The following is a 25,783-nucleotide window of genomic DNA, read 5'->3' on the forward strand; positions in this document are numbered from 1 at the left end:
AAATGCTCACAGAGAAATAACTCCTCCATCTTCCAAGACACAGAATCATACAAACTCCACCTCACAACTGCACACATTCATCCTACCAGTCCCCCAATAGACATGGATCTGCCCTCACACATTGAAATAGCTATACACACCCCCTGAAAATCATGAAAAGAAACACGCATCACCATGCAACATGCCCTGAGTACACAAATGGTCTTCCTACATTTCCCAAATACGTAAACCAAAGAGAGTGTACATCCACAAAAATAGACACAAGCACTTTCTCTGTTACTGCCCATGTGCACAAGATAATTCTTCCAAATCTGCCAAACATTAGACAAATACAAATCCCCAACATTCATCTGAGAAAACACATGGAAAATACATCTTCACAACCCAAATCACAAATATATAACCCCAATTCTTCTGGTATACATATCTTACATCTCATATCTTCCAAATATAAACTCTCACTCCTACACACTCTCACAAAAACAGTTATGACCTTCTTTTTTAGGAGGCGGGGAACGGAGTCTCGCTCTGTCGCCCAAGCTGGAGTTCAGTGGCACGATCTGGGCTCATTGCAACCTCCGCCTCTTGGGTTCAAGTGATTCTTCTGCCTCAGCCTCCCGAGTAGCTGGGACTACAGGCATGCACCACCACACCCAGCTAATTTTTGTATTTTTAGTAGAGACAGGGTTTCACCATGTTGGCCAGGCTGGTCTCAAACTCCTGACCTCAGGTGATCCACCCACCTCAGCCGCCCAAAGTGCTGGGATTATAGGTGTGAGCCACCGTGCCTGGCCCAGTTATGACCTTCTTTAATCTGCAATCTCCACACAGACACCACCAACCCACACATGTGAATACATATTAGATTCTCACCAATTAAATACATATCAAATTCCAAACTAAGAATTCATATAAGCATATTTTCACATACACAAAACCACCCCCACAAATCTCACACCCTCCAAAATCCAAAATAAATCTTCCTGACATTCTCAAGTACACACTAACCCAACCACCCAAGATACACACGTGTGTGCAGTAAATTTTAGATACATATGTAGCCTACAATTTACAAATAATATACCACTACTTTTAATTTGTAAATTCCACATAAGTAAGCGATTCTCATGGAAGCCTTTCTTGACTTTGGCCACACTCTTGGAACCACAACCAACTTGTGCTACCGTGAACAAACTATGACTAAAGGCCTGTTCTTCCACTTTGCAGCTGCTCATATTATTGCAAATGAGAGTATTAAAACATGCATGCTGGCTGATCATTCTGATCAAGTCAACAAGCTTCACAACTTACTCAATGAGGTCGTCCGTGAGAACTTCACCGATTTTACGAGGACAGGAGCTAGTTCTTTGCTGAACTGCATCACGGTTTCAACTGCTGAGGTTTTCCTCAAACTTTTGCATTGTTTGGAATGTGAAAGCCACGGCCAAGACACACTTTGGGGTTCCAACTGCATTGTTACACCTCCCCCCTCACTTCAGTGCCAGGTGAGCAAGGGAAAGGAGCGCGGCCTGGGCGTCCCGCAGGGCCCCCGCTAGGAAAGCTATGAACGCTCCCGCCTTAAGCACAGCCATAGGCCTGCTCTGGCCACAATGTGGGGTCGCCCCGCGGACACTGGTGACCAGTGGGAGCATGACCAGGAGGCGATTACCTTCTTCTAATCGCCCTTGGCTTTAGGTAACACCAAGTAGGACGCCATGAGAGCGAAGGCCGTTGGGTAACCGCCCTTTGCTCTCGCGCTGCGTGTCTCCCTGCCATGAACCGCCGACAACACGTGCTGGGAGCGGTTGAGGACCGCTGGCCTCGCGCTGGAACCCCGCCCGCCTCAAGGCTCGCGCGCAGGCGCACGGGGCAGGCCAGGAGCCCCGCCCTGGGAGGGCCCAGGTGGAGATGGGGAAATGGAGGGACGTTGCACCTGGGCGCTTCCTGGGGCCAGACAACGCCTCCTCATTGGAAACTCCATGACCGTGCCTCTGAGAAACCAGCGCGTCCCCAATCACCTCTCCTAATTTTCGGTAATACAAACCTGCAGCCCATGCACTTAGGTAACACCCTTGCTGAAAGGTTTACCTTTGGAGGGTTTATCCTAAAGCAAAGTATCCTCGAATTGCATGTCTTGCATTCCCTTTGGACGGCATTTATTTCATTCCTGCTCATGCCTTTCAAAAAATAGTATGCCCTGTTTTCTTACTCAGTCTGGAGGTTCTATTAAAGAATATTTCTGGCAAAGAATTTTAGACCTGAAAACACACTCCAAAATATACTTTCTTCTGACTCCATTCCCAGAGTTTTTGCTACCGCCTTCAAATGATTTCTAGAAATGTTTTGGTTGTAGCCTTCATCAATTTCGGTCGATAAAGCAGCAGATAGTAAGGGAACAATTCCACGCTCCCCCACCCCTGACTCTGCAACACAGTGCAGAATTCCAGCTGGCAATAAAAAACTAGTAGAGAAGCAACTCACTGACTTGAGTTTGTAATAGCTTCAGAAGAAACTTTAATCGTCACATCCTTTCTGCTCATTTGCAGGATTCCTGTTATCTATCTCCACGTGATAACACCGAAGAGCCTTCACGTCTGTTCAGGCCCAGGGCCTCAAGTGCAGAGACTGAGAGCTCTGCAGGACACAGCATGGAGCCGCCATTCCTCTACTGGGTGGAAGAGCATGTGTCCTCTGAACAGGAGATCCAAGCCCTGAGATATTCTTTTTCAGCAGTCAGTGCGGCCCAGGACTTTCTGTGGGGATGCTCAGAGAGCAGGGGCCAGAGGACTTTTAGCCACCACCTGCCATGGCCAGTCTTCACAAATTACCTTTGGCTAATTTGATTGTCTCTCCTCCTGGGGTCTAGGACTTCAAACATGCACAGATGCGATTGCAGAATTAAGACAAGACAATGTTCCACAGTATATTTTTTGTATCACTGGCTCAGAAAAAGACTCATTCAAATCCTGTATCAAAGCCATGTGTGAGAATCTTGAGAAAGCATCGGTTGACTGACTTGACAAGGGAGGAAGCAACCAATAATTCTGCTCTTCTTCAGTATCTGAGTATGATATTTTGCTTCAACATCCCTCTTAGATGAAGTTAGTGATTGAAAATCATTTAAGTTTGCCCCGTGATAAAAGATCAAGTCCTCAGAAAGATCTCCAAAGCGTTTACGGTGTGTTTGGTTTGGTTTTGTTTTGGTAAGTTTACCATGATTTTGCTTGAATTGCTGCCCTCCGTTGATCTGCTCAGCTAAGATCGAGGTAGAGTTGCGCAGCAGAAGAGGGCTGCGTGTAAGAAGGCAGTTCTGTCTCAGAGGACAAAAGGCCTGGGAGCACCCAGACAGGCAGGCACTGCGTGGAGGTCACTCCCCTCCCAGTGGCCACTGTGGAGGCATTTCATAGAAATGCTTGCTGGACCATTCAGGTTTAGAGTTGGGACAAAACCGAGAACTCATGAGGATATTGGACGGGAGTTAGGAAATGACTTTCTCACACAACTGGGGCAAGGAGGGGAGAACCCTGGGCTTGAGACTTGCAATCCGCCACCTGCCCCTGCAGTGTGCCCCCTGTTACATTTTCCTGCGATTCTGCCTTCTTGAGTCCAAATGTCTTCGAAAGGGACAAATGCTTCGTAAGTGCCAACAGGATGTGCTTCAGTGAATGTTCGCAGTGTGCACCGGTCTGGCTGAAGGCCTCTTCCCTTCCCCGACACCCTCCCATCATGCAAAATTACACTGCCCAGCAGGGAGTGACGTGTGTGTCTCAGAAGATTTTGCTGCTGTGCTCTGCATAGTCGCTCCTTATCTCCTTTGACCAGTTTCCTAACACTCCCCATGTTCGCAACACAGAACATGAGTGCTCTTTCCTGTCATTTTGACACTAATAAACGGACAGTGATTCTCAGTGTGGAAATGAGAATGAAGTTTTTTTTAAAGACAGGCTACAATAATTCCCACGCAGAGAACCACATACGATGACACTGGATTCCAAACAGAGGAATGTATGGTGAAGATGAGGCCAACAGTGAGCTGAGAGAGGCCAGCCAGGGTGTGTGTCAGTGAAGATGAGAAACAATCAGATAACACCTGTTTCCTCCAGGAAAGAAAATGTGGTGGCCAGGGAAAAGAGATGGGAGGAAGGCTGGTCATTGCCTATTTCACTGTGCACGTTTGAATTTGGAGCCATGAAAAGTATTGCTTGGTTAAATTAAAATCATTCAAAAGATAAAAAATAAACATTTAACACCATCACAATATGCTGGGAAACAAAATGAAAGGATTTCTGGTCTCAGTGCTGTAGGTCGCGTAGCCACTCTTTCCTGGACTGAGGCTTTCCAGCAAAGGAGCTGGGAAGTAAGGCTGGCCTGCTGGTGTGGACAGAGATTCCAGCAACATACATGACCTGGGGGCACAAGGATTGCTTCCTAAACAATGATGAGCACACAGCCACCTAATAGCCTGGATCGGCTGAGACCATCCTGATTTCAAACACCCAGTCCCCTTGCCTTCCTAAGAACCCCTGTGTTTCTCAGACTGAAAACGTGTTTTGAATTTTGTTCACGAAGTGCAGCCCCTGTTGAAATTCATCAAGAGTGGGAAAGAGCCAAAATGGGAAGGAGCATGGGTTGATTGGCACAAAAGTAGGTCTGTCGATAAAGAATGGAAGTAAAGGGGACATCAGGTAGAAGCTTTTGCTGTGAGTCAGAAGGACAATTTAAAAGTTGCCTAAAGAGGCGCACACCATCTCTGTTGCTGCCTTCCAGTTGGAAAGGAAACTCAGGTTCTTGCCTAATGGCCGAAGCTCTTCACAGAATGTCCCCCACCCCTACCAGCTGCCCACTGCCCCTCCCCCTCTGCAGAATGTCTGGGGTCCTATGTTCCAAACCTGTTTACTTTCAAATTTTACCTGCTCCAGTTGGACTCAGGAGCATCTGCTGAGCCAGGTCACTCTCTGGGTCTTACCCTTGACTTTTCTCATTGCAGAAACTGCCAGACAGTGGTTGTCAGTGCCCAGCCTGAGGGGATGGCTTCAAATGGAGGTGAGCCTGTAGGGATGGGGGCATTATCCGAGTCTGCCATGCCTCAACTCCTTGGGAATTCAAATTTGACACTGCCCCTGGGGACAGTTGATAGGGCTGATGTTGAGGAGGGAGGGAGCAACTGGATGTCCCCAAGGACATCACACCTGGGGATGGCCATGGCACCCTGAGTCTGTGTTTAGGGAGGATGGCTCCTTAGAGGTGGACCAAGATGCCTGGGGGAATACACCTTGTAGGGGAAAGGACAGAGTGGATGGGTTGCTCCTTTCTAGAAGGAGACAGGTCACGTCATTGTGTGTTTGTAGGGAGTGGTGGGATGGTGTTGTGCTGGTGGCCCCAGGAGGATGACAGAAAGCCTGAACCCTGTGCCGTGTCTTCAGGCACCTGGAAGGTGCCCTTCCATAGTGTTCAGAGGGATTTGGACTGGAGTTTTCTAGATCTTAGGGAGGAGTGGGGAGAAGTGGTCTCAGCCAGGAAACTGTTGGGTGGGTGGGCTGTGACAGAGCAAGTAGTGACAGCCTCTGGGTGGGCGAGGCTGGGGGCTACTGTAACTGCCACAGCCCAGAGCCCCTCAGCTCCCTCCCCAGAGATGGCTTCTCTGTCAGTTCAGGTAGCTGTTGGCTTTGATTTAATAGGGGTGGGGGCAGATGGGGAAGTTCAGGCTACACAGGGCCTGGGTTTCCTGAGTTGTTCTGAATTGTTTGCCCTTTTGTGGAAACTCAGGTCTTCAGACCCACTTCCTCTTGTCTGCTAGCTCATGGCCTGTCCTCTGCACTTTGTGTTACTGTGGAGATGAAGAATTTGCTCCTGTTCCATTTATACTACCTCATGAACAGGGGACAGGTGTGGATTCTTGCTGGTTCTCAGTGGAAGGGTCTGGAAAGGCTGGTTTCCTTTTCAGTAGAGGAAGGAGAGTAGCGCACAAATAGGAAGATGGTTCTCTTATTATTATTATAATTATTATTTAAGTTAGGATATGTGTCCTGAATGATGCGCTGCATGTGCTGTATTCCTTATTCCCCTTGACTAGAGACTGCGTGAGGTCCTAGTGAACAGGGATGAGTTCCAGACAACTTTGCCTCACCTGGCCCGTGGCCCAAGAGCCCCTGGTTCTTGGTTGGTCACTATATTCAGTTATTGGGAGCTCAAAGAAGAAGGCCCAGAGATGGGCTCCTTGTCCCACTACCTATTGTAACATGACCAGCAGCTGTGAAAATCCCTAGACACTTCCCCTGATAGCCCTGCTGCTCGCCATTTGCTGGCTGTGTTCTAATCGTGTGCAGCTGCTGCTGGCTATGCAGTGACACTATCCCAGGGGACTCCACCACTGCCTCTCAGACCTGCTCCCTGGGAACAGAGCTTCCTGAGTGGCAGCCGGGACCATCGAGTACTGAGGAAAGGGTGGCCCGAATCCGACCCCTATTTAGCACTTGCTGTGGGTGGTGCCAGGACAATCACTTACATGCTGGGCATGATGAGTTATGGATTATCTTCAGGGTTCCTAGGGCGCTGGCTTGGGAAAGATTTCCATCCAGTGGTTTTCTTTTGTTGTGTTTGAGCTAGGAAAGAAAGGGGTTTACAAGAGCTTCAGGAAAAGGATGATTGAAGAGGAGATGGGACCATAATATTCGGAAGCTTCTGGCTTCCTATCGGCCTTCTGAGTGCCGAGCACTGCCCTGGGGTAGGCCTCTCACCTGTTGCTGAGCACGCTGAGGACCACCAAGCCGCTGAGAGGCTCATCCCTGACCCATGGCTTGGGAGATGCCTGTGAGGCTGACAGGGTCTGCCAGGGACACCTGACGGAGACCCTCGGGCAGCGAAGGCTTGGCTGTTGCTTCTTGGGAGACAGGGGTCAGAGAGTCTTGGTGACCGGGGCCAGGCTCTCTAGCGGAGCGACTCTCCGTGGAGGAACAGAACATCTGATGCACACTCAGGGACACTTGCAAGCTGCAGAGTTTCCCTGTCATACGCCCTCAGCTGTTGGGACTCCCCTCTGATTCCCCAGTGACTAGTGTGGACCTGGAGACCCCAGCCCATTCACCTCTTTCCTTTGTCTCCGCAGCATACCCAGTCTGTGTTCACGGCTCTGCCCTTCACCACACCTGCTCCTGCCCCAGCACACGGGCTGCCCCTTGTGACTGCAGGGGTTCTTCCAGGCAGCCCTCTGGTGCTGTCTGCCTTCCCCAGCACACCTCTGGTGGCAGGACAGGATGGCCGCGGCCTGAGTGGGGCCGGGGCTTCCAACGTCTTTGTCCAGATGAGGACAGAGGTGGGGCCTGTGAAGGCCCCTGAGGCACAGACCTTGGTCCTAACTCAAGGCCCCCTCATCTGGCAGGCGCCCTCTGCAGAGGTGTCACGTGTCCACCTCCCCTACTCCTGGCAGCTGCTCCTGTGGTGCCTGTTATGGCTGCCCAGGTGGTTGGGGGCACCCAGGCCTGTGAGGGAGGCTGGTCCCAGGACCTTCCTCTTCCACCACCACCACCACCGGCTGCCCAGTTGCTCCCCACCGTGTCCCAAGGGAATGCTGGGCCATGGCCACAAGGGGCTCGTGGAGAGGGCAGCCTGGCTTCCTCCCAGGCCAAGGCCCCACCAGGCGACTCCTGTAACCCCAAGAGTGTCTATGAGAACTTCCGACTCTGGCAGCACTACAAGCCCCTGGTCCCGAAGGCACCTTCCCCAGAGTCCTGACACCGAAGCGCTTTCCTGCTTCCTCATGTGAGTGTCCCAGGGGCACCAGAGCTGGTCCTGCAGCTCACATGTAAAGAGGCTGCTGGATGGACAGGAGGTCACGCTGTTCAGGGGAGCTTGCAGGGCGGTTGTGAGGGTGATGGGTTGCACTAGGGAAGGTACGTTTTCAACAACATTAATCTGGCTGCGGCTCAGGACAGACTGTCAGGGGCCTCATCTCAACTTCCCGTCACTGTCCCGTGAGTCCAGCCAATCTTTACTTTCAATAATTTTCACAACAATGTTTACAGAAGACCCAGGTCAGAGAGGGTTCCTGGTGTGATGTGAGCTACGGTTTGGGTTTAGGTCTTTGAGTACACACCCCAGTGCCTCCCCTTTAACCCAGTATTGATGGCCAGGAGCCCATCACATGGGGCTGGATGGAGGAGCTGCAGGGCCCAGCAGGAACCTGGCACATACCCGCAGTTCTGCTGAGGTCCAGTTAGCACAGAGGCGGTGGAGCCTGCACAGAGGGATGGTCTTGGGCTCTGCACTGGGGTCGATGCTGGGCAGGTATTTGCATCTTCACCCTCAATCCCACCTAGAAAAAGGGACAATGATGCTTCATTCAGAAGATGGCGAAGAGATAACTTGAACTCACATATGACATGCATAGCACAGTGCCTGGCACATGCTATGACACATTACATGACAGCAATTATGATTACTGTCCCCATTACTATCATCATCAGGACTAGGCCATCTAGGAGAGCACTCCCCAAAGCCACGGGCTCCAGTGATAGCTGTGAGTGCACCTCAAGCCCAGCAGCCCAGGGCCATGGACTGTGGTGACTGTGAGGCAGCAACGTCAGCATCTGGGAGAGTTTGTGGTTTCATTCCCAGTCCCTGCCTCTCTCCACCCTGCGGCGCCTCTGTGACCCTGTGTTTCCCACTGATGAGCAAACGGGAGCTTGAGCACATCCACCGTGCAGCACACTGGCTGTTCCCCTAGGGAAGTCCCCTGCCTGGGGTGTAGGTGGAAGGCAGCCCCATCTTCATCCCCAACAATCTCGCTGTCCCCACACCCTGGAACTGGTTGCATTCCCCCTTGGAGCGGAGTCCGGGTGCACTGAGGACCCTGATTCTTGGAGTGGAGCTGCCCAGACTCCCAGGCCTTTGCCATGGCTCCTGTGGGAATGTGGGGAGCTGCACCTGCTGCTTGCAGTGGCTTGGACACCGCCCTGCTTTGGTTCTGGACGTGTGCTCCTGCTCCTCATGCTCCAGGGCCCTGAGGCTACGTCCCCCGGGGCTGCCTTGCTCCAGAGTCCCCAGGAAGCTGGTTAAATGCTCAGTCTTGGGGCCCTGGAACCTGCACTTTAACCCTCGCCCCCAGGTCATTCTGTGTGCACGCTGTTTCAGTCAGCTCAGGCTCTGCCGTAACAAATCCCGTAGACTGGGTGCTTTATCAAGACACATTCATGTCTCCCAGTTCCAGAGGCCAGAAGTCCCAGATCAAGGTGACAGCAGATTGGGTGTCTGGTCAGGGCCCTCCTCCTGGCTGGAGAGAGCTGTCTCTGGCTGTGTCTCCTTGTGGCTGAGAGCAAGAGCCCAGGTGTCTCCTCCTGCCCTTATCGGGGCTTGGATTCCATGACTGGGACCCACGCTCATGACCTGCTCTAACCCTGATTGCCTCCAAATACTGACACACTGGTGCTGAGGGCTTCAGCACAGGAATGTTGGGGACACACATGTTCCACCCATAGTACTGGGTTTGCTGCTCAACACCGAGGACTCGAGGGGCAGTCGGAGAGGCCACTCAGTAGCTTGTGTTGATGTTTGATCTTGGGGTGCATGTTCTGGGGCCTGAGGAGCCCACATTGGGGAGAACAGGACAGGGATAGATGGCAGGACAGGTGTGGGGAGGACAGGGGCCAGGTGTTGGGACCGGGTGGGCTTGGGATGAAGGGTGGGCTTATAGACTGGGACTGACTGCACTGGTTTACAGCCCAGTTCTCCGATCCCTGGCCCGGCGGAAGCCCACCATGACCCTGGAGGAGGGACTGTGGCGGGCCATGCGGGAATGGCAGCACACGAGCAACTTTGACCGGATGATCTTCTACGAGATGGCGGAAAAGTGAGTCTGGGGTCCTGGGAGCAGGGCCTGCATGGCAGGGTGACAGTGAATGACAGAGGCCTGGTGGCTGTGGTGGCTTCTCAACGTAGAGCATGAGGAGGGTGTGGACAAACACAGGACGCTCTGGGCCCCTGGCCCCCTCAGGAAGCTGCTTCTGCCACCTAGAGTGCTCTGGGGTCTCTGTCCTGCCCTACTGGGAAGCACCCCCTGCAGGCCAACCCCTGCCTTGACATGGGAGGTCATGGCGGGAGCAGCCAGCATCACAGCCCAAAGGGGGTCACCTTCAGCTGTGGGGATGGGGAGAAGGGGCGCTAGTGACTAAAGACAGGAGTGGGATGCAGGCTCCTGACAGCAGTGGCCAGAAGTCGGTTGTCTCCCATCCCAGCCTGGCCAGGGAGTTGGGTTGGGGAGACCTGCGCCCATGACACCGTGAGACTCATCTCTGGCCTGACTGCCTTTGCTCCTGGGCAGTCCCCTCCATGAAGACAGAGAGACAGCAGCCTCAGGGCAAAGGGGCCCTGTCCTCTGGGCTCAGCTTTGCTTCCTCCTGACTGGGGGTCTCCCAGGCCTCGTGCCCCTGGGTTATCTTTCAGGGGCCCACAGTCCCAGCCTCAGGACTCCTGCATCTGGGCATCATCCCTGATGCTTTTTGCCACACACCCCACCCCTGGACAGCTGAAACCCAGATGAGGGGTCCTCCGGGACCCTCCTGGACCTCGTGGCCCTGACTTTAGTCAGGAAGCCCCGTTGATGCCATGGGCTCTGCAGGGGCTGGGTGAGGGAGGGTGAGCCCAGAGCTCTGGAAGCAGCTCCCTCCTGGGACTGGGGGATGGGACCCAGTGAGGGCCTGGACAGCCCACCCGAAGCACTCCCTCCTATTCCTGCCCTCGGCCGCTGCCTGGTCCTGGGGGGAGGGGGCCTGGACCCTCCCAGCACAGCCTGGGCCTCCTTCACCCCCAGGTTCCTGGAGTTTGAGGCTGAGGAGGAGATGCAGAGTCAGAAATCGCAATGGATGAAGGGGACCCAGTGCCTGCCTCCTCCAGCCACACCGAGGCTTGAACCTCAAGGACCTCTGGCCCCTGAGGTGGTCAAGCAGCCAGGTATGGCTTCCCACATTCCCACGGGAGCCATGGCAAAGGCCAAAGGGGCCAAGGGAGGCCACTGTCCCCACACCCCATGCTTCCCTTCAAGAAGGGGATTTGCTCCCTCCAACAGGACAGCTTCTGGGAGCACATGTTGGGTATCGACCTGGTCAAGTTTCCTAGCTACTCTCTCCCCTCGCCTGTCCAAAACTCCACATATGCTCTGCCCAGGAAGTAGGGATGAGCAGGGAGAGAACACGGCATATTGGTGGCTCCAAACTTCCTCCCAAGCAATGCTGTCTCAGATGTGCCCCTCCTGCCTCCTCCAGGGGCGCTGTGGTTCAGGTGGTCCTGACCCAGCTGGGACCCACTTCACATCCCCAAGCCCTGCCCTCCCCTGTGTGGTGCAAGCAGGAGGAGCGGCCCTCACCACGCCCATCCTCCTCCCTCTCTGCCTCAGTGTGCCTTCCCAGCAAGGCCGGCCCCAAGGCCCCGACTGCCTGCCTGCCACCACCCAGGACCCAGAGGCCAGTGGAGACCAAGGCCCACCTGCCACCACCCAGGCCCCAGAGAGCAGCAGAGACCGAGGTCCCTGATGAGATTCCCCCAGAACTGGTGCAGGAGCATGTGGACATCATGGAGGAGCTGCTGGGGCCTTCCCTCGGGGCCATGGGGGAGCCCGAGAAACAATGGGAAGAGGGCGAAGTGAAGCAGCCACAGGAAGAGGACTGGACGCCCCCAGACCCGGGCCTCCTGAGCTACATTGACAAACTGTGTTCCCAGAAAGACTTCGTCACCAAGGTGGGCTGGCCTGGAGTGCTGGGGCCTGCAGGATTCCAGGGGGTGGCACTCCCAGGTCCTTGGAATTAAGCTCTGTTCCTTAGCTACTCAGCAGTGTGTGTATTTCCATGGATTTGAGTGTCTATGTATATGATTGTGTGTGTCTGTGTGTTGCTGTGTGTTTGTGTCTGTGGTTACTGTGTGTCTTTGTGTGTCCGTGTGGGTGTGAGTGTGGAGTGTGTATGTTACCTGTGTCTGTGTCTTTTCCTGTGTCATATGTGGGTCTGTTTGTGTGTCTGTGTGTGGTTTGTATGTCTCTGTCTGTGTGTGTGTATGCTACCAGGTCTGTGGTCTGTGTCTGTAGCTGGTGGTCACCATGATATGAGACAGCCCCAGGAGGGTGGGGATGGGGCACTGGCAGCTTTCTGCATCTCCTCCAGGTGTCCTTGGCTCCAGGCTACTCCCTGCCCAGGAGGCTCATGCCTTCTTCCTTCTGTTTCCAGGTGGAGGCCGTCCTTCACCCCCGATTCCTGGAAGAATTGCTTTCCCCAGATCCACAGATGGATTTCTTTGCCCTAAGCCAGGAGCTGGAGCAGGAGGAAGGACTCACCCTTGCCCAGGTACCCCAGGGGCAGGAGGGACCCGGCACACAAGGCCCACCTGATTGTCTAACCCCCCCGGCTAGGGATGCCCGGCTTCTTGGGGAGCCACTCCGGGGTGGGAAGATGCAGGTTCAGGGGGAGTAGGATGGAGAGGAGCCAGGGAAGGGAGTCAGCATGCAAGCTGCTGTGAGGCCCAACGGGATGCCCAGCAGAGCCACACCCTTTCTCTTTGACTTAAAGCCCAGCTGCCTCAGGCCTCCCTGCCTCCCGCCCAAGTGCCCTGGTCTCCACCACCCTGGGCCCTGCTCACCTGGGGCAGCGCCAGTAAGTGCCCCCTTTCCTCCTGCAGCTAGTGGAGAAGCACCTCCTACCCTGGAAGGAGAAACAGCATGCGAGGGCAGCCCCTGGTCATGGCATGGCCCGGTTGGACTCTAGTTCTTCCGAGTTTGCAGCTGGCCAAGGAGCAGAGAGAGACATCCCTGACCCCCAACAAGGGGTTGGCATGGAAACCTGCCCACCCCAGACGGCTGCCTGGGACCCTCAGGGACGAGGCAGAGCACACACTGGCATGGCCAGGTCCAAACACTCTGCTGTGCTTTTGGGATGTCAGGATCCCCCTGGGCTGAGGGCTGCCCGGCCAACCTCTCCTCCCCAGGACCACAGACCCATCTGCCCTGGCCTGGGTACCAAGGATGCCTTGGATCTGCCTGGAGGGTCTCCTGTCAGGGAGTCACGTGGGCTGGCTCAGGGTCAAGTGAGGAGGAGGAGGAGCTTCCCAGCCTGGCCTTCCTCTTGGGTTCCCAGCACAAGCTGCTGCCCTGGTGGCTACCCCAGAGCCCCGTCCCTGCCTCGGGCCTTCTCAGCCCAGAAAAGTGTGGACCCCAGGGAGCTCTTCAGCCCCCATCTGCTAAGAGAAGAGACCTCAGCCTAGCACCATCTCCTGCCACCAAGTCCAAGAAGCGACCTCTCTTGGGAAGCCCATCCCCTGCTGAAGAGACACCCCACCCAGGGCCTGGGCTCAGGGTCTCTGGGGAGCAATCCCTGGCTTGGGGGCTGGGTGGCCCTTCACGGTCTCAAAAGAGAAGAGGTGACCCCTTGGTCTCCAGGAAGGAGAAGAAGCAGCATTGTAGCCAGTAGGGCCTTCTTGGCAAGCTCTCTGGGGCCAATCCCCAAGGGTGGGGCTCTGGCATCCGATGCCCCAAAGCAGTCAAAAGCTTCTTCTCCCCCAGTGCTGATCTTGCTGGGCCTTAGCTTTGGAGGGGAGGGGAGGGAGGGGAGGGAGAGGGTGGCTGAACGGGGAGGGCAGGAAGGGAGGGGCTGGGGGGAAGGGGCTGGGGAGTGGGAGTGGGAAGCAGTGCATTGGGGGCCTCGTGTGTAAATGTGAATGAATGTAATTGTTTTGGAAAATGCTCTCGGGGCTGCTGCCTCTGCCCTCCGCGCTGTGCTGCTCCGTGCAGGGTGTCTGTGAGGGAGGGCAGAGGAACTGGCAGATGCCAGGCACTGGGAACCACAGGGAACCGCCCCACTCTTTCCTCCTGGTGTAGGGAGCCCCTTCAGATGCTCCAGGGACTGACAGATGTTGAGGAACCCCTGATCCCTCCCACCACCCACTCACAAGGCCCTGCCTGCTTTAGGGAGGCTTCTTGGGGCCTCCAATCATTATCAGCATCCCTGGAAAATCCTGGGATTGGAGACAGCTGGCTGGCTCTTGCTGTGCTCAGTGGAGGTGAGCAGAAGGCAGCTGCCTGCAACATGGACATGGGGAGAGGAGGCTGCTCCTGCTTAACCCTCATCAGGAAGAGCGCGGGCACTGGGCTGAAGGGAGACGTTGAGGTGACCGTCCACACGGGTGTGTTTGGGATACGACGATGGGTGGGGAGCAGGGGAAGTCGCTCTGCCTGTTTCTGGGCAGGAGAGAGTCTTGTCCAACTAGCTGAAGCAGATGTTCCTTGCTGTGGCCACAGGGACTGGCCTCGGGGCCCTCAAGGTCCTGCATGGAGCCCCTCGCAGCTATGATTCCCTTCCCATATGATGACCCAACTCATGTGGAATTGATGGAGACACAGATTTACATTGGTTTCTAAAGCAGTTCCCTCTCAACACACCATCACCGACGGGAACAAGCATGACCAGCCCACCAGGCGCAGGGTGGGTGTGTCTGCTGCTTCCAGGGCCGGGGGGAGCTGGGGCCCAGGCCGAGAGGGGCAGAGGGTCAGCCGCCCTTCTGCAGGCACAGACCCCAAGGGCAGAGCAGGGGCTACCTGGGATGTGGCATTGGCTGTCTGGGAAGTGCCCTAGGAGTCGGGGGCTAGGTGTTCGCCGAAGGGAGACTTCTAGAGTCTGTGAGTGAGATGAGGACTGCATCAGGAGAGGGACCGAGGCTGGGGAGGACGCTCTGCTCTTTCCCAGGTTGTCCTGTCCTCCCAATCTCTGCTGAACTCCCCTCACCCCATGGGCCAACTTCTGCCCCCCTTACCCCTAACCCACCTCTTAGAATCTCAGATCCCGGCATGGACAGGACCCGGCACCCACCCTGGTTCCCTCCTGGCCAACATCTTCTTCTCCACGGTCTGAGTTGTGATTCCTCCCCCAGGGCCCTTATTGGCTCAGGACCCCTGTGACCGCCAGGGCACTGGTCCCAGCACTGCCTGCATGCAGAGCTGTGGTCATGGCGCTGGGGGCTGGCCCAGCAGCAGAGGCTGGTGGGGCAAAGCTGTCCGGTACACAGTGGCCTGGCCCCTCGGCCAAGTGACAAAGGGAGCCATGTTTGAGTCCTCTTTGGCCCCATCTGCCCACAGAACACAGCAGTCAGCCGGACAGATACCCCTCTGCCCCGTCCCTTCTGCTCGATGTGGGCAGTGTCGGAGGCCTGCCGTCTTCTGTGGCCTTTGGGAAAGAGAGTTTATCTTGACAGGGCTTCCCCAGCTCAGTGCACATCAGGCCCTCAGGGAAAATGTGGGGAGTGAGGAGTCACTGGTGGGTGATGTGGGCAGATCCTGTGACTCCTCTACATTCAGGGCCATCCTCAGGAGATAAGGTAGCACTGCCCCTTTGCAGGGTTTAGGAATGTTAAGTGAGCCGTGTTTGAAGGGAACATGGTCCATACTCTGGCATGTGTGGGTGCCCAGCCAACTTCCTCACCAAAGGCTGAAAGTGACACCTTGGGGCTCCTGATGGTTACCCCCCTGGCTGTTGTCTATCCCACTGTCCCTGTCCTTGTTTTGGCCGAGCCATTCCTAGGAGGCAGAACTTATGCTTCCTCCACCTCTGTGTCCCACCTGAGCCCTACAATCTGCCCCTAAAAGGGCACAGTAGGGCTGACTGGGGGGCTCTAGTAGACTGAACACACGTTCCCCCCACCCCCAGTTCCTGTGCTGAAGCCCTAAGCCCCAACATGATGGTATTTGGAGATGGGGCCTTTGGGAGTTATTCAGAGTTAGAAGAGACCATGAGGGTGGGGCCCTAATGATGGGATTAGGGCCCTGGTAAGAAGCAGAGACCCCAGAGCTCTCTCTCTCCCTGACACGAGGACACAGTGAGAAGGCGGCCGTCTGCAAGCCAGAAAGAGAGCCCTCACCAGAACCTCGTCCACTGGGATGCTAACCTCGGACTTCCAGCCTCCAGACTGTGACAAATACATTTCTTTTTTTAATACGTGCCACCACCCCCAAGTCTATGGCACTTTGTCCTAGCAGCCCTATGTGACTAGCACAAGGTCCATAATCTGAAGAACTTCCTTCATGACTGGTATCTGGAAACCATGCATCAGAGCCACGGGAAAGAAAGCCTTGGCCCTTTGCAACTGTCAGCACACCTCCACCCCAAGTGCAGTGTATCACACATGAACCAGGAGAGCCTGGGACGCAGTGAAAAGAAATCTGTAAATACCCATGATGTCGTCCCGTCCATGCTTGGGGAAGCTATGCAGCTTGCTCACAGCAGGTGCTGGGGGTGTGCTGAGGCTCTTGGTTGGCTTGGCCTCCCTGCTCATGCACCCAGGTCACTCTCTGGGATCCAGTGCGGCTGGGGCGGCCCCAGGCAGGTTTGGCTCCAGAGACCCCTCCCTTCACCACTGGATGACAGATCCCTGAAGAAGCCACAGCCTCCTGGGAAACTCCATCTGACAACCTGAGCAAGGCCGGCCCCTGTTAGTGAACATGCTGTGCTTTCTGACAGCTACCAGATGGACCTGATCCAAGTGGCTGCCCTTTGTAGCTCACTTTGATTCTAACTTCAGCGTCGCATGATGCCCTGTGCATGGAATATACAATGTGTGTCTTTCACATCTGTCTTCTTTCACTTAGAATAATATTTCCAAGGTCATCTAAGTTTTTAGTATGTATCATTACATCAGACCTTTTTGTTGCTGAATAATATTCCCTTAATGGATATACTAAAATTTATCCATCTATCAGTTAAGAACATTTGGGTTTTTTTCACTTTTTGGCTATTGTGAATAATACTTCTAAGAACACTTGTGTACAAGGTTTTCTGGGGATGTATGTTTCCGTTTCTCATGGCTACATACCTAAGAGTGAAATTGATGGGCCATATGGAAACTCTATGTTTAACCATTTCAGAAGGTGCCAGACTGTTTCCAGTGTACATGAACCATTTTATATACCCACTAGCTGTATGAGGGTCCCAGCGTCTCTCCATATTCTAGCCAACATTTATTATCAACTCTCTTTTTGATAAAGTCATCCTAGTGGTTCTGAAGTTGCATTTCATCGTAGTTTGCATTTGTGTTTCCCTGACGTTGAACCTCTTTCATGTACCTATTCGCCACTTGTATATCTTCTTTGGAGAAATGTGTACTCAACATTTAGTAATTTTTAACTGGTTTATGTTTTGTCATTGAGTTATAAGAATTCTTTATATATTCTAGATAAAAATGCTTTACAAGATATAATTTGCAGAAATATTCTACCATTCTATGGGTTGTCCTTTACTTTCTTGATGGTACTCTTTGAAGCACAAAAGTTTTTACTTTGGATGAAGTCCAATTTATCTATTTTTTCTTTTGTTACCTGTGGTTTCGATGTCATGTTTAAGAAACCATTAACTAGTCTTAGGTCATGAAATTTATTCCTATGCTTTTTCCTTTTTTAAGAACCATCTTAAACATTTTAAAGTGTACAATTTAGTAATGTTATGTATATTCACATCATTGTGAAATTTAGATCTTTAGACATTTTTTATCTTTCACAACTGAAATTTTGTACACATTAAATACTAATTTCCCCCCTACTCCCTCCCTTAGCCCTTGGCAACCACTACTTTATGTTTCTGTGATTTTGACTACCTTAAATACTTCATATGAAGGAGAGTATTTGTCCTTTTGTGATTGGCTTATTTCACTTAGCATAATGTTCTTGAGATTGATCCATGTTCTAGCATGTGACATGATTTCCTTCTTTCCGTAGGCTGCTTAGTCTTCCATTGTATGTATATACCGTATTTTATCCTTTCATCCACCAAGGGATATTTGGATGGGATCTCTTGGCTACTGTGAATAATGCTGTAATAGGGATTGTATTGAATTTGTAAATTGTTTTAGGTAATATGGACATTTTAACAATATTAAGTCTTCAAATCCATATGCATGGAGATGTCTTTTCATTTATTTATATACTCTGCGGTTTCTTGTAGCATTGTTGTTTTGTAATTTTTAGTGTCCAAGTTGTTTGCCTTCTTGGTTAAGTTTATTTCAGTTTATTTCGAAGTATTTTATTCATTTTCATGCTATTATAAATAAAATTGTGGGTTTTTTGTTTTGTTTGTTTGTTTGTTTGTTGTTGTAGTAGAGACAGGATTTCACTATGTTGGCCAGGCTAGTCTCAAACTCCTGGCCTCAAGTGATCCGCCTGCCTCAGCCTCCCAATATGTTGGGATTACAAGTGTAAGCTGATGCACCTGGTCTGAAATTTTCTTCTTAATTTCCTTTCCATATTGGTCATTGCTAATGTATGGAACTGCAAAGGATTTTTGTGTGTTAATTTTGCATTTTGTAACTTTGCTGAAATCATTTATTAGTTCTTACAGGTTTTTTGGTGGAATTTTTAGGGTTTTCTACATATAAAACCATATAATCTGTAAATAGAAATAATTTTACTTCTTCGTTTCCAATTGGAATGCCTTTTATATATCTTTCCTTGTCTAATTGCTCCGGCCCAGTACTACGTTGAACAGAAGTGGCAAGAGTGGGCATCCTTGACTTTCTCCTGTACTTTGAGGAATAGCTTTGTCTTCCACTAGTAAACATAATGTTAGTTGTGGGCATTTCATGTAAGGCCTTTATTATGTGGTAGTATTTTCCTTTTATTCCTAGTTTGTTGATTGTTTTTAATCATGAAATGGTGTTGAATTTTGTTGAATGCTTTGTTTGAATCATGTGGTTTCTGTCTTTCATTATATTAATGTGGTGTATGACTTGATTGATTTTTGTATCTTGACTCATCCTTGCATTCCAAGTATAAATCCAACTTGGTCATAATGTATAATCTTTTTTTTCTTTGAGATGGAGTCTCACTCACTCTGTCACCCAGGCTGCAGTGCAGTGGTGCAATCTCGGCTAACTGCAACCTCTGCCTCCCAGGTTCAAGTGATTCTCCTGCCTCAGCCTCCTGAGTAACTGGGATTACAGGCACCTGCCACCACGCCTGGCTAATTTTTGTATTTTTAGTAGAGACGGGGTTTCACCATCTTGGCCAGGCTGATCTTGAATTCCTGACCTCGTGATCCACCCGCTTCGGCCTTCCAAAGTGCTGGGATTACAGGCGTGAGCCACCGCGCCCAGCCTATAATCCTTTTAATGTGCTGTTTAATTCTGTTCACTAAAATATTTTTAGGATTTTTGCATCAATATTCACCTGATACAGTGGTCTTTAGTTTTCTTTTCTTGGGGCTTTGGTTGTGGAATCAAGGTAATTTTGGCCTCATATGAGTTTGAGAGCATTTCCTTTCTTTAATTCTTTGGAAGAATTGAATTGATTCTTTGGTAGAATTTCCCAGGACTGGGTTTTTCTTTTTAGGAGGTTTTTGATTACTGCTTCAATCTACTTACTAGTTATAGGTCTGTTCCGATTTGTAAAATTTATTTGTGATTCAGTCTTGGTAGGTTGTATGTTTCTACAAATTTATCCATTTCTTCTAGGTTATTCAATATGTTGGCATTTAAATATTAGTAACATTCTTTCATAATTCTTTTTGTTTCTGTGGCATCAGTTGTAATGTCCTTTCTTTCATTTTTAATTTGAGTTATCTTAGTTTTCTTTCTTTTTTTCTTAGGTAGTCCAGTTAAGGGTTTGTAATTTTGTTGATATTTTTAAAAATCTAATTCTTGATTTTGTTGATTTTTTCTATTGCGTTTCTATTCTCTATTTTGTTTATCTTTCTGATCTTTATTATTTCCTTCCTTCTGCTAATTTTTGGTTTAGTTTGTTCGTTTTCTAGTTCCTTGAGGTGTTAGGTTATTGATTTGAGCTCTTTCTTCAAGCTTATGGTGCTATAATAAAATACTATAGACTGAGTGGTTTAAGCAACAGATGTTTACTTCTTTCAGTTCTGGAGCTGGAGGCTAGGAAGTCCAAGATTCAGGTGCTAGTACACTCTGTGTTCATAAACTCCTCTTTCATATTTCCTGTGCTACATTCTAACTGACTTTTTACATTTATCAATCATCCATGTCATCGATTTCCTCTTTATCTGTGTCTAATCTACTCTTTTGCCCACTCACTTTGATATGCATAAGTGTGATGCCTGCATGTTCAATTTCATCACACATTATTAAGAAGATTGAGATTTAATAACTTTAATAATTTTTACTATTTCATCAAGAACTTTTTTTTAAATGAAGTGCATTTATTAGGAACAACACTCTGAATACTCACAAGCATCTTGCATAGTTAACCCTAGGCCAGAGGACACTTGGCAACCAAACAGGAGAAGGATACCAGGACAGAGTCCACGGAGGCCAAGGCGGGCCAATCACCTGAGGTCAGGCGTTCAAGACCAGCCTGGCCAGCATGGCAAAACCCCATCTCTACTAAAAATACAAAAATTAGCCAGGCGTGGTGGCACGTGCCTGTGATCCCAGCTACTTGGGAGGCTGAGGCGGGGAGAACTGCTTGAACCCAGGAGGTGGAGGTTGTAGTGAGCCAAGATCGCTCCACTGCACTCCATGCTGAGAGACAGAGCGAGACTCTGTCTCAAAAAAAAAAAAGAAAAAAAAAGAGGGAGAGAGAGAAAGAGAGAAAGAAAGAGCGAAAGAAAGAAAGAAAGAAGAAAGAAAGAAAGAAAGAAAGAAAGAAAGAAAGAAGAAAGAAAGAAAGAAAGAAAGAAAGAAAGAAAGAAAGAAAGAAAAAGAAAGAAAGAAAGAAAGAAAAGGAAGGAAGAAAGGAAGGAAGAAAGAAAGAGAAATGATTGGACTCAAAAGTTACGCTGCAAATTAACTGGCACTATAAGCCCTATTCAAAATCATTCTGTGGCATAAGCTACAATGAGGCAAACTGTTGACACCTATCAAGCCCCAGGGGGCCCTCTGAGTCCCACCTCGGGAGAACCTTGCTAGGGTGTATCCGATGGCCTATGTGGTATCTGTGCTCCTGGAAACAGGTGGAGGCTTTGGGGTGAGTGTAGTGAAAGGAGGGTGGTCTTGAGCACTCGTAGCCTCAGCTGGAGGAGAAAGCACAGAGTGAATTTAATTTTTCCACATTTGCCTCCTTTGATGCTGTATATCTGTGATGGTTAATAGTAGATATCAATTTGACTAGATTGAGGGATGCCTGGATGGCTAGGGAAGCATTGTTCCTGGTTGTGTCTGTGAAGGTGTTTCCAGAGGAGATTGACATGTGAGTCAGTGAATGGAGAGAGGGAGATCCCTGCTCAATGTGGGTGGCACCATACAATCAGCTGGGGGCGTGGCTAGGACAAAGCAGGTAGAAGAAAGGGGATAGTCAGTGCTCCCTGTCTCTCTCTTTCTCTTTCTCTGCCTCTTTCTCTCCCCATCTCACCCCCACCCCGCGCCCTGCCCCGTCTCTTCATTCCAGAACAGGATGCCTTTTTCTCCTTCTGCCCTTGGACATCAGACTCTAGGTTCTTTGGCTTTTGGACACTAGGACTTGTACCAGCAGCCTCCTGGGGGCTCTTAGGCCTTCGGCCTCAGACTGGGGGCTGCCCTGTGGCTTCCCTGGTTCTGAGGCTTTCAAACTACTGAGCCATGCTACTGGCTCCCCTGGGAGCCACGCTGTCATTCTCCAGCTCATGGGATTTTGCCTTTGTGATCATGTAAGCTAATTCCCCTTATATATCCTATTGGTTCTGTCCCTCTGGTGAACCCTAATACAGTGTCTCCCAGTTCCATTTAGCATGATTACAGGGATGGGAAAATAGGTTAGGGGCTGGAAAATGGTTCTCTGGAAGGAGGTAACAGGCAGGGTCCTGAAGGCAAGACCCTCCAGGCTCTGTCATGGCAACTTTGCTGACCAGTACAGGGTGTTCTTGTCCAGGAGTCCATGGACCCTCAGGCAATCTAGGCAAAATTTGGAGTCTGTGATGGGCTTGGAAATTTCAGTGAAGATTTGGGGGTGTCCTAAACCCAGCTATTTAAGAGCCTCTGCTTTAGATGGTGTGAGGGACCCAACAACCACATTCTATATAGCTGTCCTGGGCACACTTGGTCTTCCCAGCAATGAGTTTTTTGTGGTGTGGTCTCAGAGCCCACCTCACTCCACCCGGAGACTCTTGTACAGTGAAGTGCAAGGATGTGGCCAGGCCGATTGTCAGCGGTCAGCTCCTGGCCTGCCTAACTCAATATAGAGCATGCGTCCACCGTGTGCTACTGTGCTGCCCGGAGTCATCGGGCTCATGAGCCAGATATAAATGCTGAGTCTGGGGCCTGTGTGCCTGACAGGACCTGTCCTGTCAGTTGGCCCAGGGAGCATCACACAGGGCACTCCTCTCCTCAGTCTCTCTCGCATCTCTCTGGCAGACAGGTGGTCATGATCGTCAGCGCTGTGGGGCCCTATTATTCCAGAGCACATGCTGGAGCCAGACTGACCCTGCAGAAATGCACGAGGACGTGGGCTGTGGTGATGGGCACCCTCGGTCAGGCACCAGCTGTCCCGCATTCCTGGCTTCCATCTCTGGGGCAGCTCCCCAACATTCTCTGAAGTCTGTCCACTTCCTCTTCTGTTACAGTTGCCCTGGTCAGGGGGAGCAGTGGGCTTTGGCCTGTTTACCTAAGCCCTCATGTGTGTGCTGCAGCCTGGCTTGGGACACATTTGGTCTCCATGTGAAGACCAAGATTGCAGCTTTCTTCACTTGGAGCCCAAAAGGACAGGTGGGGCCTGAGGGACGGATGCCCCCATCCCAGGACAAGGAACTTCCCCCAGGAGAGCTACTCATGGCCCCCTTTAACTCCCAACTCCCATGGAGGGGCTGACAGGGGCTCCCTGCAGGCTGAGACTCTGAGCACAGGACACCTGGAGCCCCACATACCAGCCCCATGAGAAATAGGGCCAAAGAACCTCACTCCCCCTGTGAGTGGCTAGTCACCCACACTTCAGGGCCTCATCCTGCACTGATCTGCACCTGACATGCTGAGTCTTCCTTGGGCTTCATCCCCTGGAGTCGTCCCCTATTCCTGGCTTCAATGCTGGTGGCCCTGCCTTCTCCCCCAGACACCCAAGGACTCTCCAGGCCACACCTCAGTGACAGCAGCTTTGCCATCCCACTGGCCTCAATCCCAGAAAAACTTCAAGAGAGCAAGGCCTAGGATTTTAAAAGGGCTAAGACTAATGTTACAGAAAATGGACTGTGAGATGAGGTATTTTCCCAAGTGTCCTTCAATTTATACAGAGAATGAAACAGAAATTGTGGAATTGAAAGTTGCAAAAAACAACACCAAGAAATAGTGGTTTAAGCGGATGATGCTTTCATGGATTCAGGGAAATGACTGCTATCCACAAAGTGTGCAGAAGAAGTGCCTAGTCCTGGTGGGTAGCATGGCTGTGGCTCATCCAAGAGAATGAGACAGGGCTGGGCAAGCCTTATATGTGGAATTCACCAGAGTGAAGCTTGGCCAGTGATGCCCGGGAAGGACCACCATGGTGAGGTGTTGACTATCCATCTCTGCCACCATCAACCCTGATTCAAAGCATTTGCTGATATGTTAATAGAACAACTTTTTACAAAGTTTTTATTTTACTTTAAGTTCCAGGATACATGTGCAGAATGTGCAGGTTCATTACATAGGTATACATGGGCCATGGTGGTTTGTTGCACCTATCAACCCATCATCTAGGTTTTATGCCCTGTCTGCATTAGGTATTTGTCCTAATGCTCTCCCTCCCCTTGCCCCCGACCCCCCGACAGGCCCTGGTGTGTGATGTTCCCCTCCCTGTGTCTATGTCTTCTCACTGAACAGAAAAACTTTTAAAAATGTGCAGCTGGAGCAGCCTTGAAGGGAACTGGTAAGCAGTGGGTGGAGAGTAATATGTTTCAGGGAGGATTTGGACTGTCTGGCTTGCAGGTGACCCTCTTGTCCCACAGAGGCAGTCTGCCAGTAACTCATCAGGAAGCCCAGGTAGTCTTCCTCAGGCACTTCCATCATTCCTGGGATGGCAGAGATAAAAAGGGACTGGAAGAGATGGGGGCAGAGAACAGCCCTCACTGACAGCACAGAGCCTCACCTCTCCACACAGTCTCTGTCTCCTCTCCTCCTCTGCCCACATGGTGACTCCCAGCCTCTAAGATTCCTGCTTTCAGCAATGCCCCTGACAGCACACCAATTATCTGAGGAGTTCTCAAACACCAACTCTTCACTGCCCATTAGCACAATGAAGAAATTGAGGAAAACGTATATGTCCCTGAATGTTGCTAATGGTCTTAGGGCAAGCTGCTACTTATTCTGCATTATGTACTTCTTAGTTAATTGGGGTTAGGATGTCATTTTTAATGAAATGATGTTAATAGTGTTTGTAAAATGAATGATGTGCAACCCCATGAAAAACTCTATGCTTTTTGAAGGAGTAAAGGAAGCAAGGAGGAGTGATGAAAATTTTAATTTTTGAAGTGGCATGGGGGCAGGTTGAACTTGTCCAAGACTGCTTCTCTGCAGGCCAGCCTCCTTCAAGGCTTCATGAATGCTCTCCATCGCTGGGCGTAAGGTCATCAAGGCTGAGTTCTAGTAGAAGAGACATTCTAGAGGTCTAGAATGTCTTATACAAACACACTTAGAGACACCTGTTCTAGTAGTCCACCATTGCCTCCACTCCTTAGGTCTTGAAGTGAAATCATATTCATTCATTCTACAAGTATCTACTCAAGACGTGATATTTGTCAGGTGAGTGATAAGCACAATGGTTGATAGGCAGAGAAAAAAATAATAAAAAAATGAATAATAAAGGGTAATGAAGGCTGGGCATGGTGGCTCATGCTTGTAATCCCAGCACTTTGGGAGGCGGAGGCAGGTGGATCACCTGAGGTCAGGAGTTCAGGACCAGTCTGGCCAACATGGTGAAACCCTGTCTTTACTAAACATACAAAAATTAGCCGGGTGTGGTGGCCTCTGCTGAGCTATCTTTTGTGTTTTAATGTAAGGTTAAGGAGCTCCTGGGCCTTTGGGGATTCTCAGCCAAACCAGGTCCCATCATCATGGCTTTCTCCCCTCTCTGCACAGGCGGACAGATAATCTGCTGCTGCACACAGGACACACAGAGCTCACCCCTGCTCACTCAGGCTCACCTCCTAGGATGCCTCCTAGGCAGGCAGAAGTCGAGGCTGGCTTGCCACACTCACATTCTGGGACCAGGGACCTGCACCTGCCCTTGCTACACTCAACTGTCTCTCAGGCTGTCACCACTGCCCTCAGAAGAGCCCACACTGCTGGGGTGCCCAACTGATTCTCAGGCTCTTGCCAAGAGGTGGCAAGAGAGTTTCCCCTACTTACCTGCCCACTGGGAACAAAACTTTATTTACTTTTTATTGAGGTAAAACAGATTTAACATAAACTACCATTTTAATCATTTTTGAGTATAGGGTTTATTGGCGTTAAGTTTATTCACATTGTTTTCTCACCGTCACCTCCAATCCATCTCAAGAACTTTCTCATCATCTCAATATCAGACTCTGAACCCATTAAACACCCAGATCCCTGCTCCCCTTTTTCCAAGTCCCTTAATTTGAAGTGCAATGAGGAGACTATTTTTGAAATTAGAATGTTCACTTTTTGTTGACTTTCTCCATGAAAACCTTCCCTTGATTTAGTCAGAAGTCCCCACACCCTGGTTTCTGGGACAGATTCCTCCCAGGCCTCAGGAGACTGTGCCCCATCTGCTGATGATGCCATAATGGGACCCCAACAGGAAAACCAGGATATCTAATGTGCAAGGGCAGGGTTTTCAGGGGAGAGGAGGGGGTTTCCCGAGAATTCTGGAAGCACGTCTGGAACTAGAGCCTTGTGTGGGAAGTGC

The 25,783-nt window shown here is 50.8% G+C and overlaps 2 protein-coding genes and 1 pseudogene across 2 annotated transcripts in view; 2 read left to right on the forward strand and 1 right to left on the reverse strand.

The window, feature by feature from the left end:
- LOC129480910 (arf-GAP with GTPase, ANK repeat and PH domain-containing protein 5) overlaps positions 1-25,783 on the reverse strand; it is a 273,520-nt gene that overhangs the window by 77,619 nt on the left and 170,118 nt on the right. The gene's annotated exons all lie outside the window — the stretch shown is intronic.
- The window catches only part of GLUD1 (glutamate dehydrogenase 1), a 225,577-nt gene that overhangs the window by 16,694 nt on the left and 183,100 nt on the right, over positions 1-25,783 (forward strand). The gene's annotated exons all lie outside the window — the stretch shown is intronic.
- On the forward strand, positions 4,344-13,553 carry LOC129480907 (NUT family member 2A-like; annotated as a pseudogene).

Source organism: Symphalangus syndactylus, chromosome 4 (assembly GCF_028878055.3).
Source record: "Symphalangus syndactylus isolate Jambi chromosome 4, NHGRI_mSymSyn1-v2.1_pri, whole genome shotgun sequence".
NCBI classification, from domain to species: domain Eukaryota; kingdom Metazoa; phylum Chordata; class Mammalia; order Primates; family Hylobatidae; genus Symphalangus; species Symphalangus syndactylus.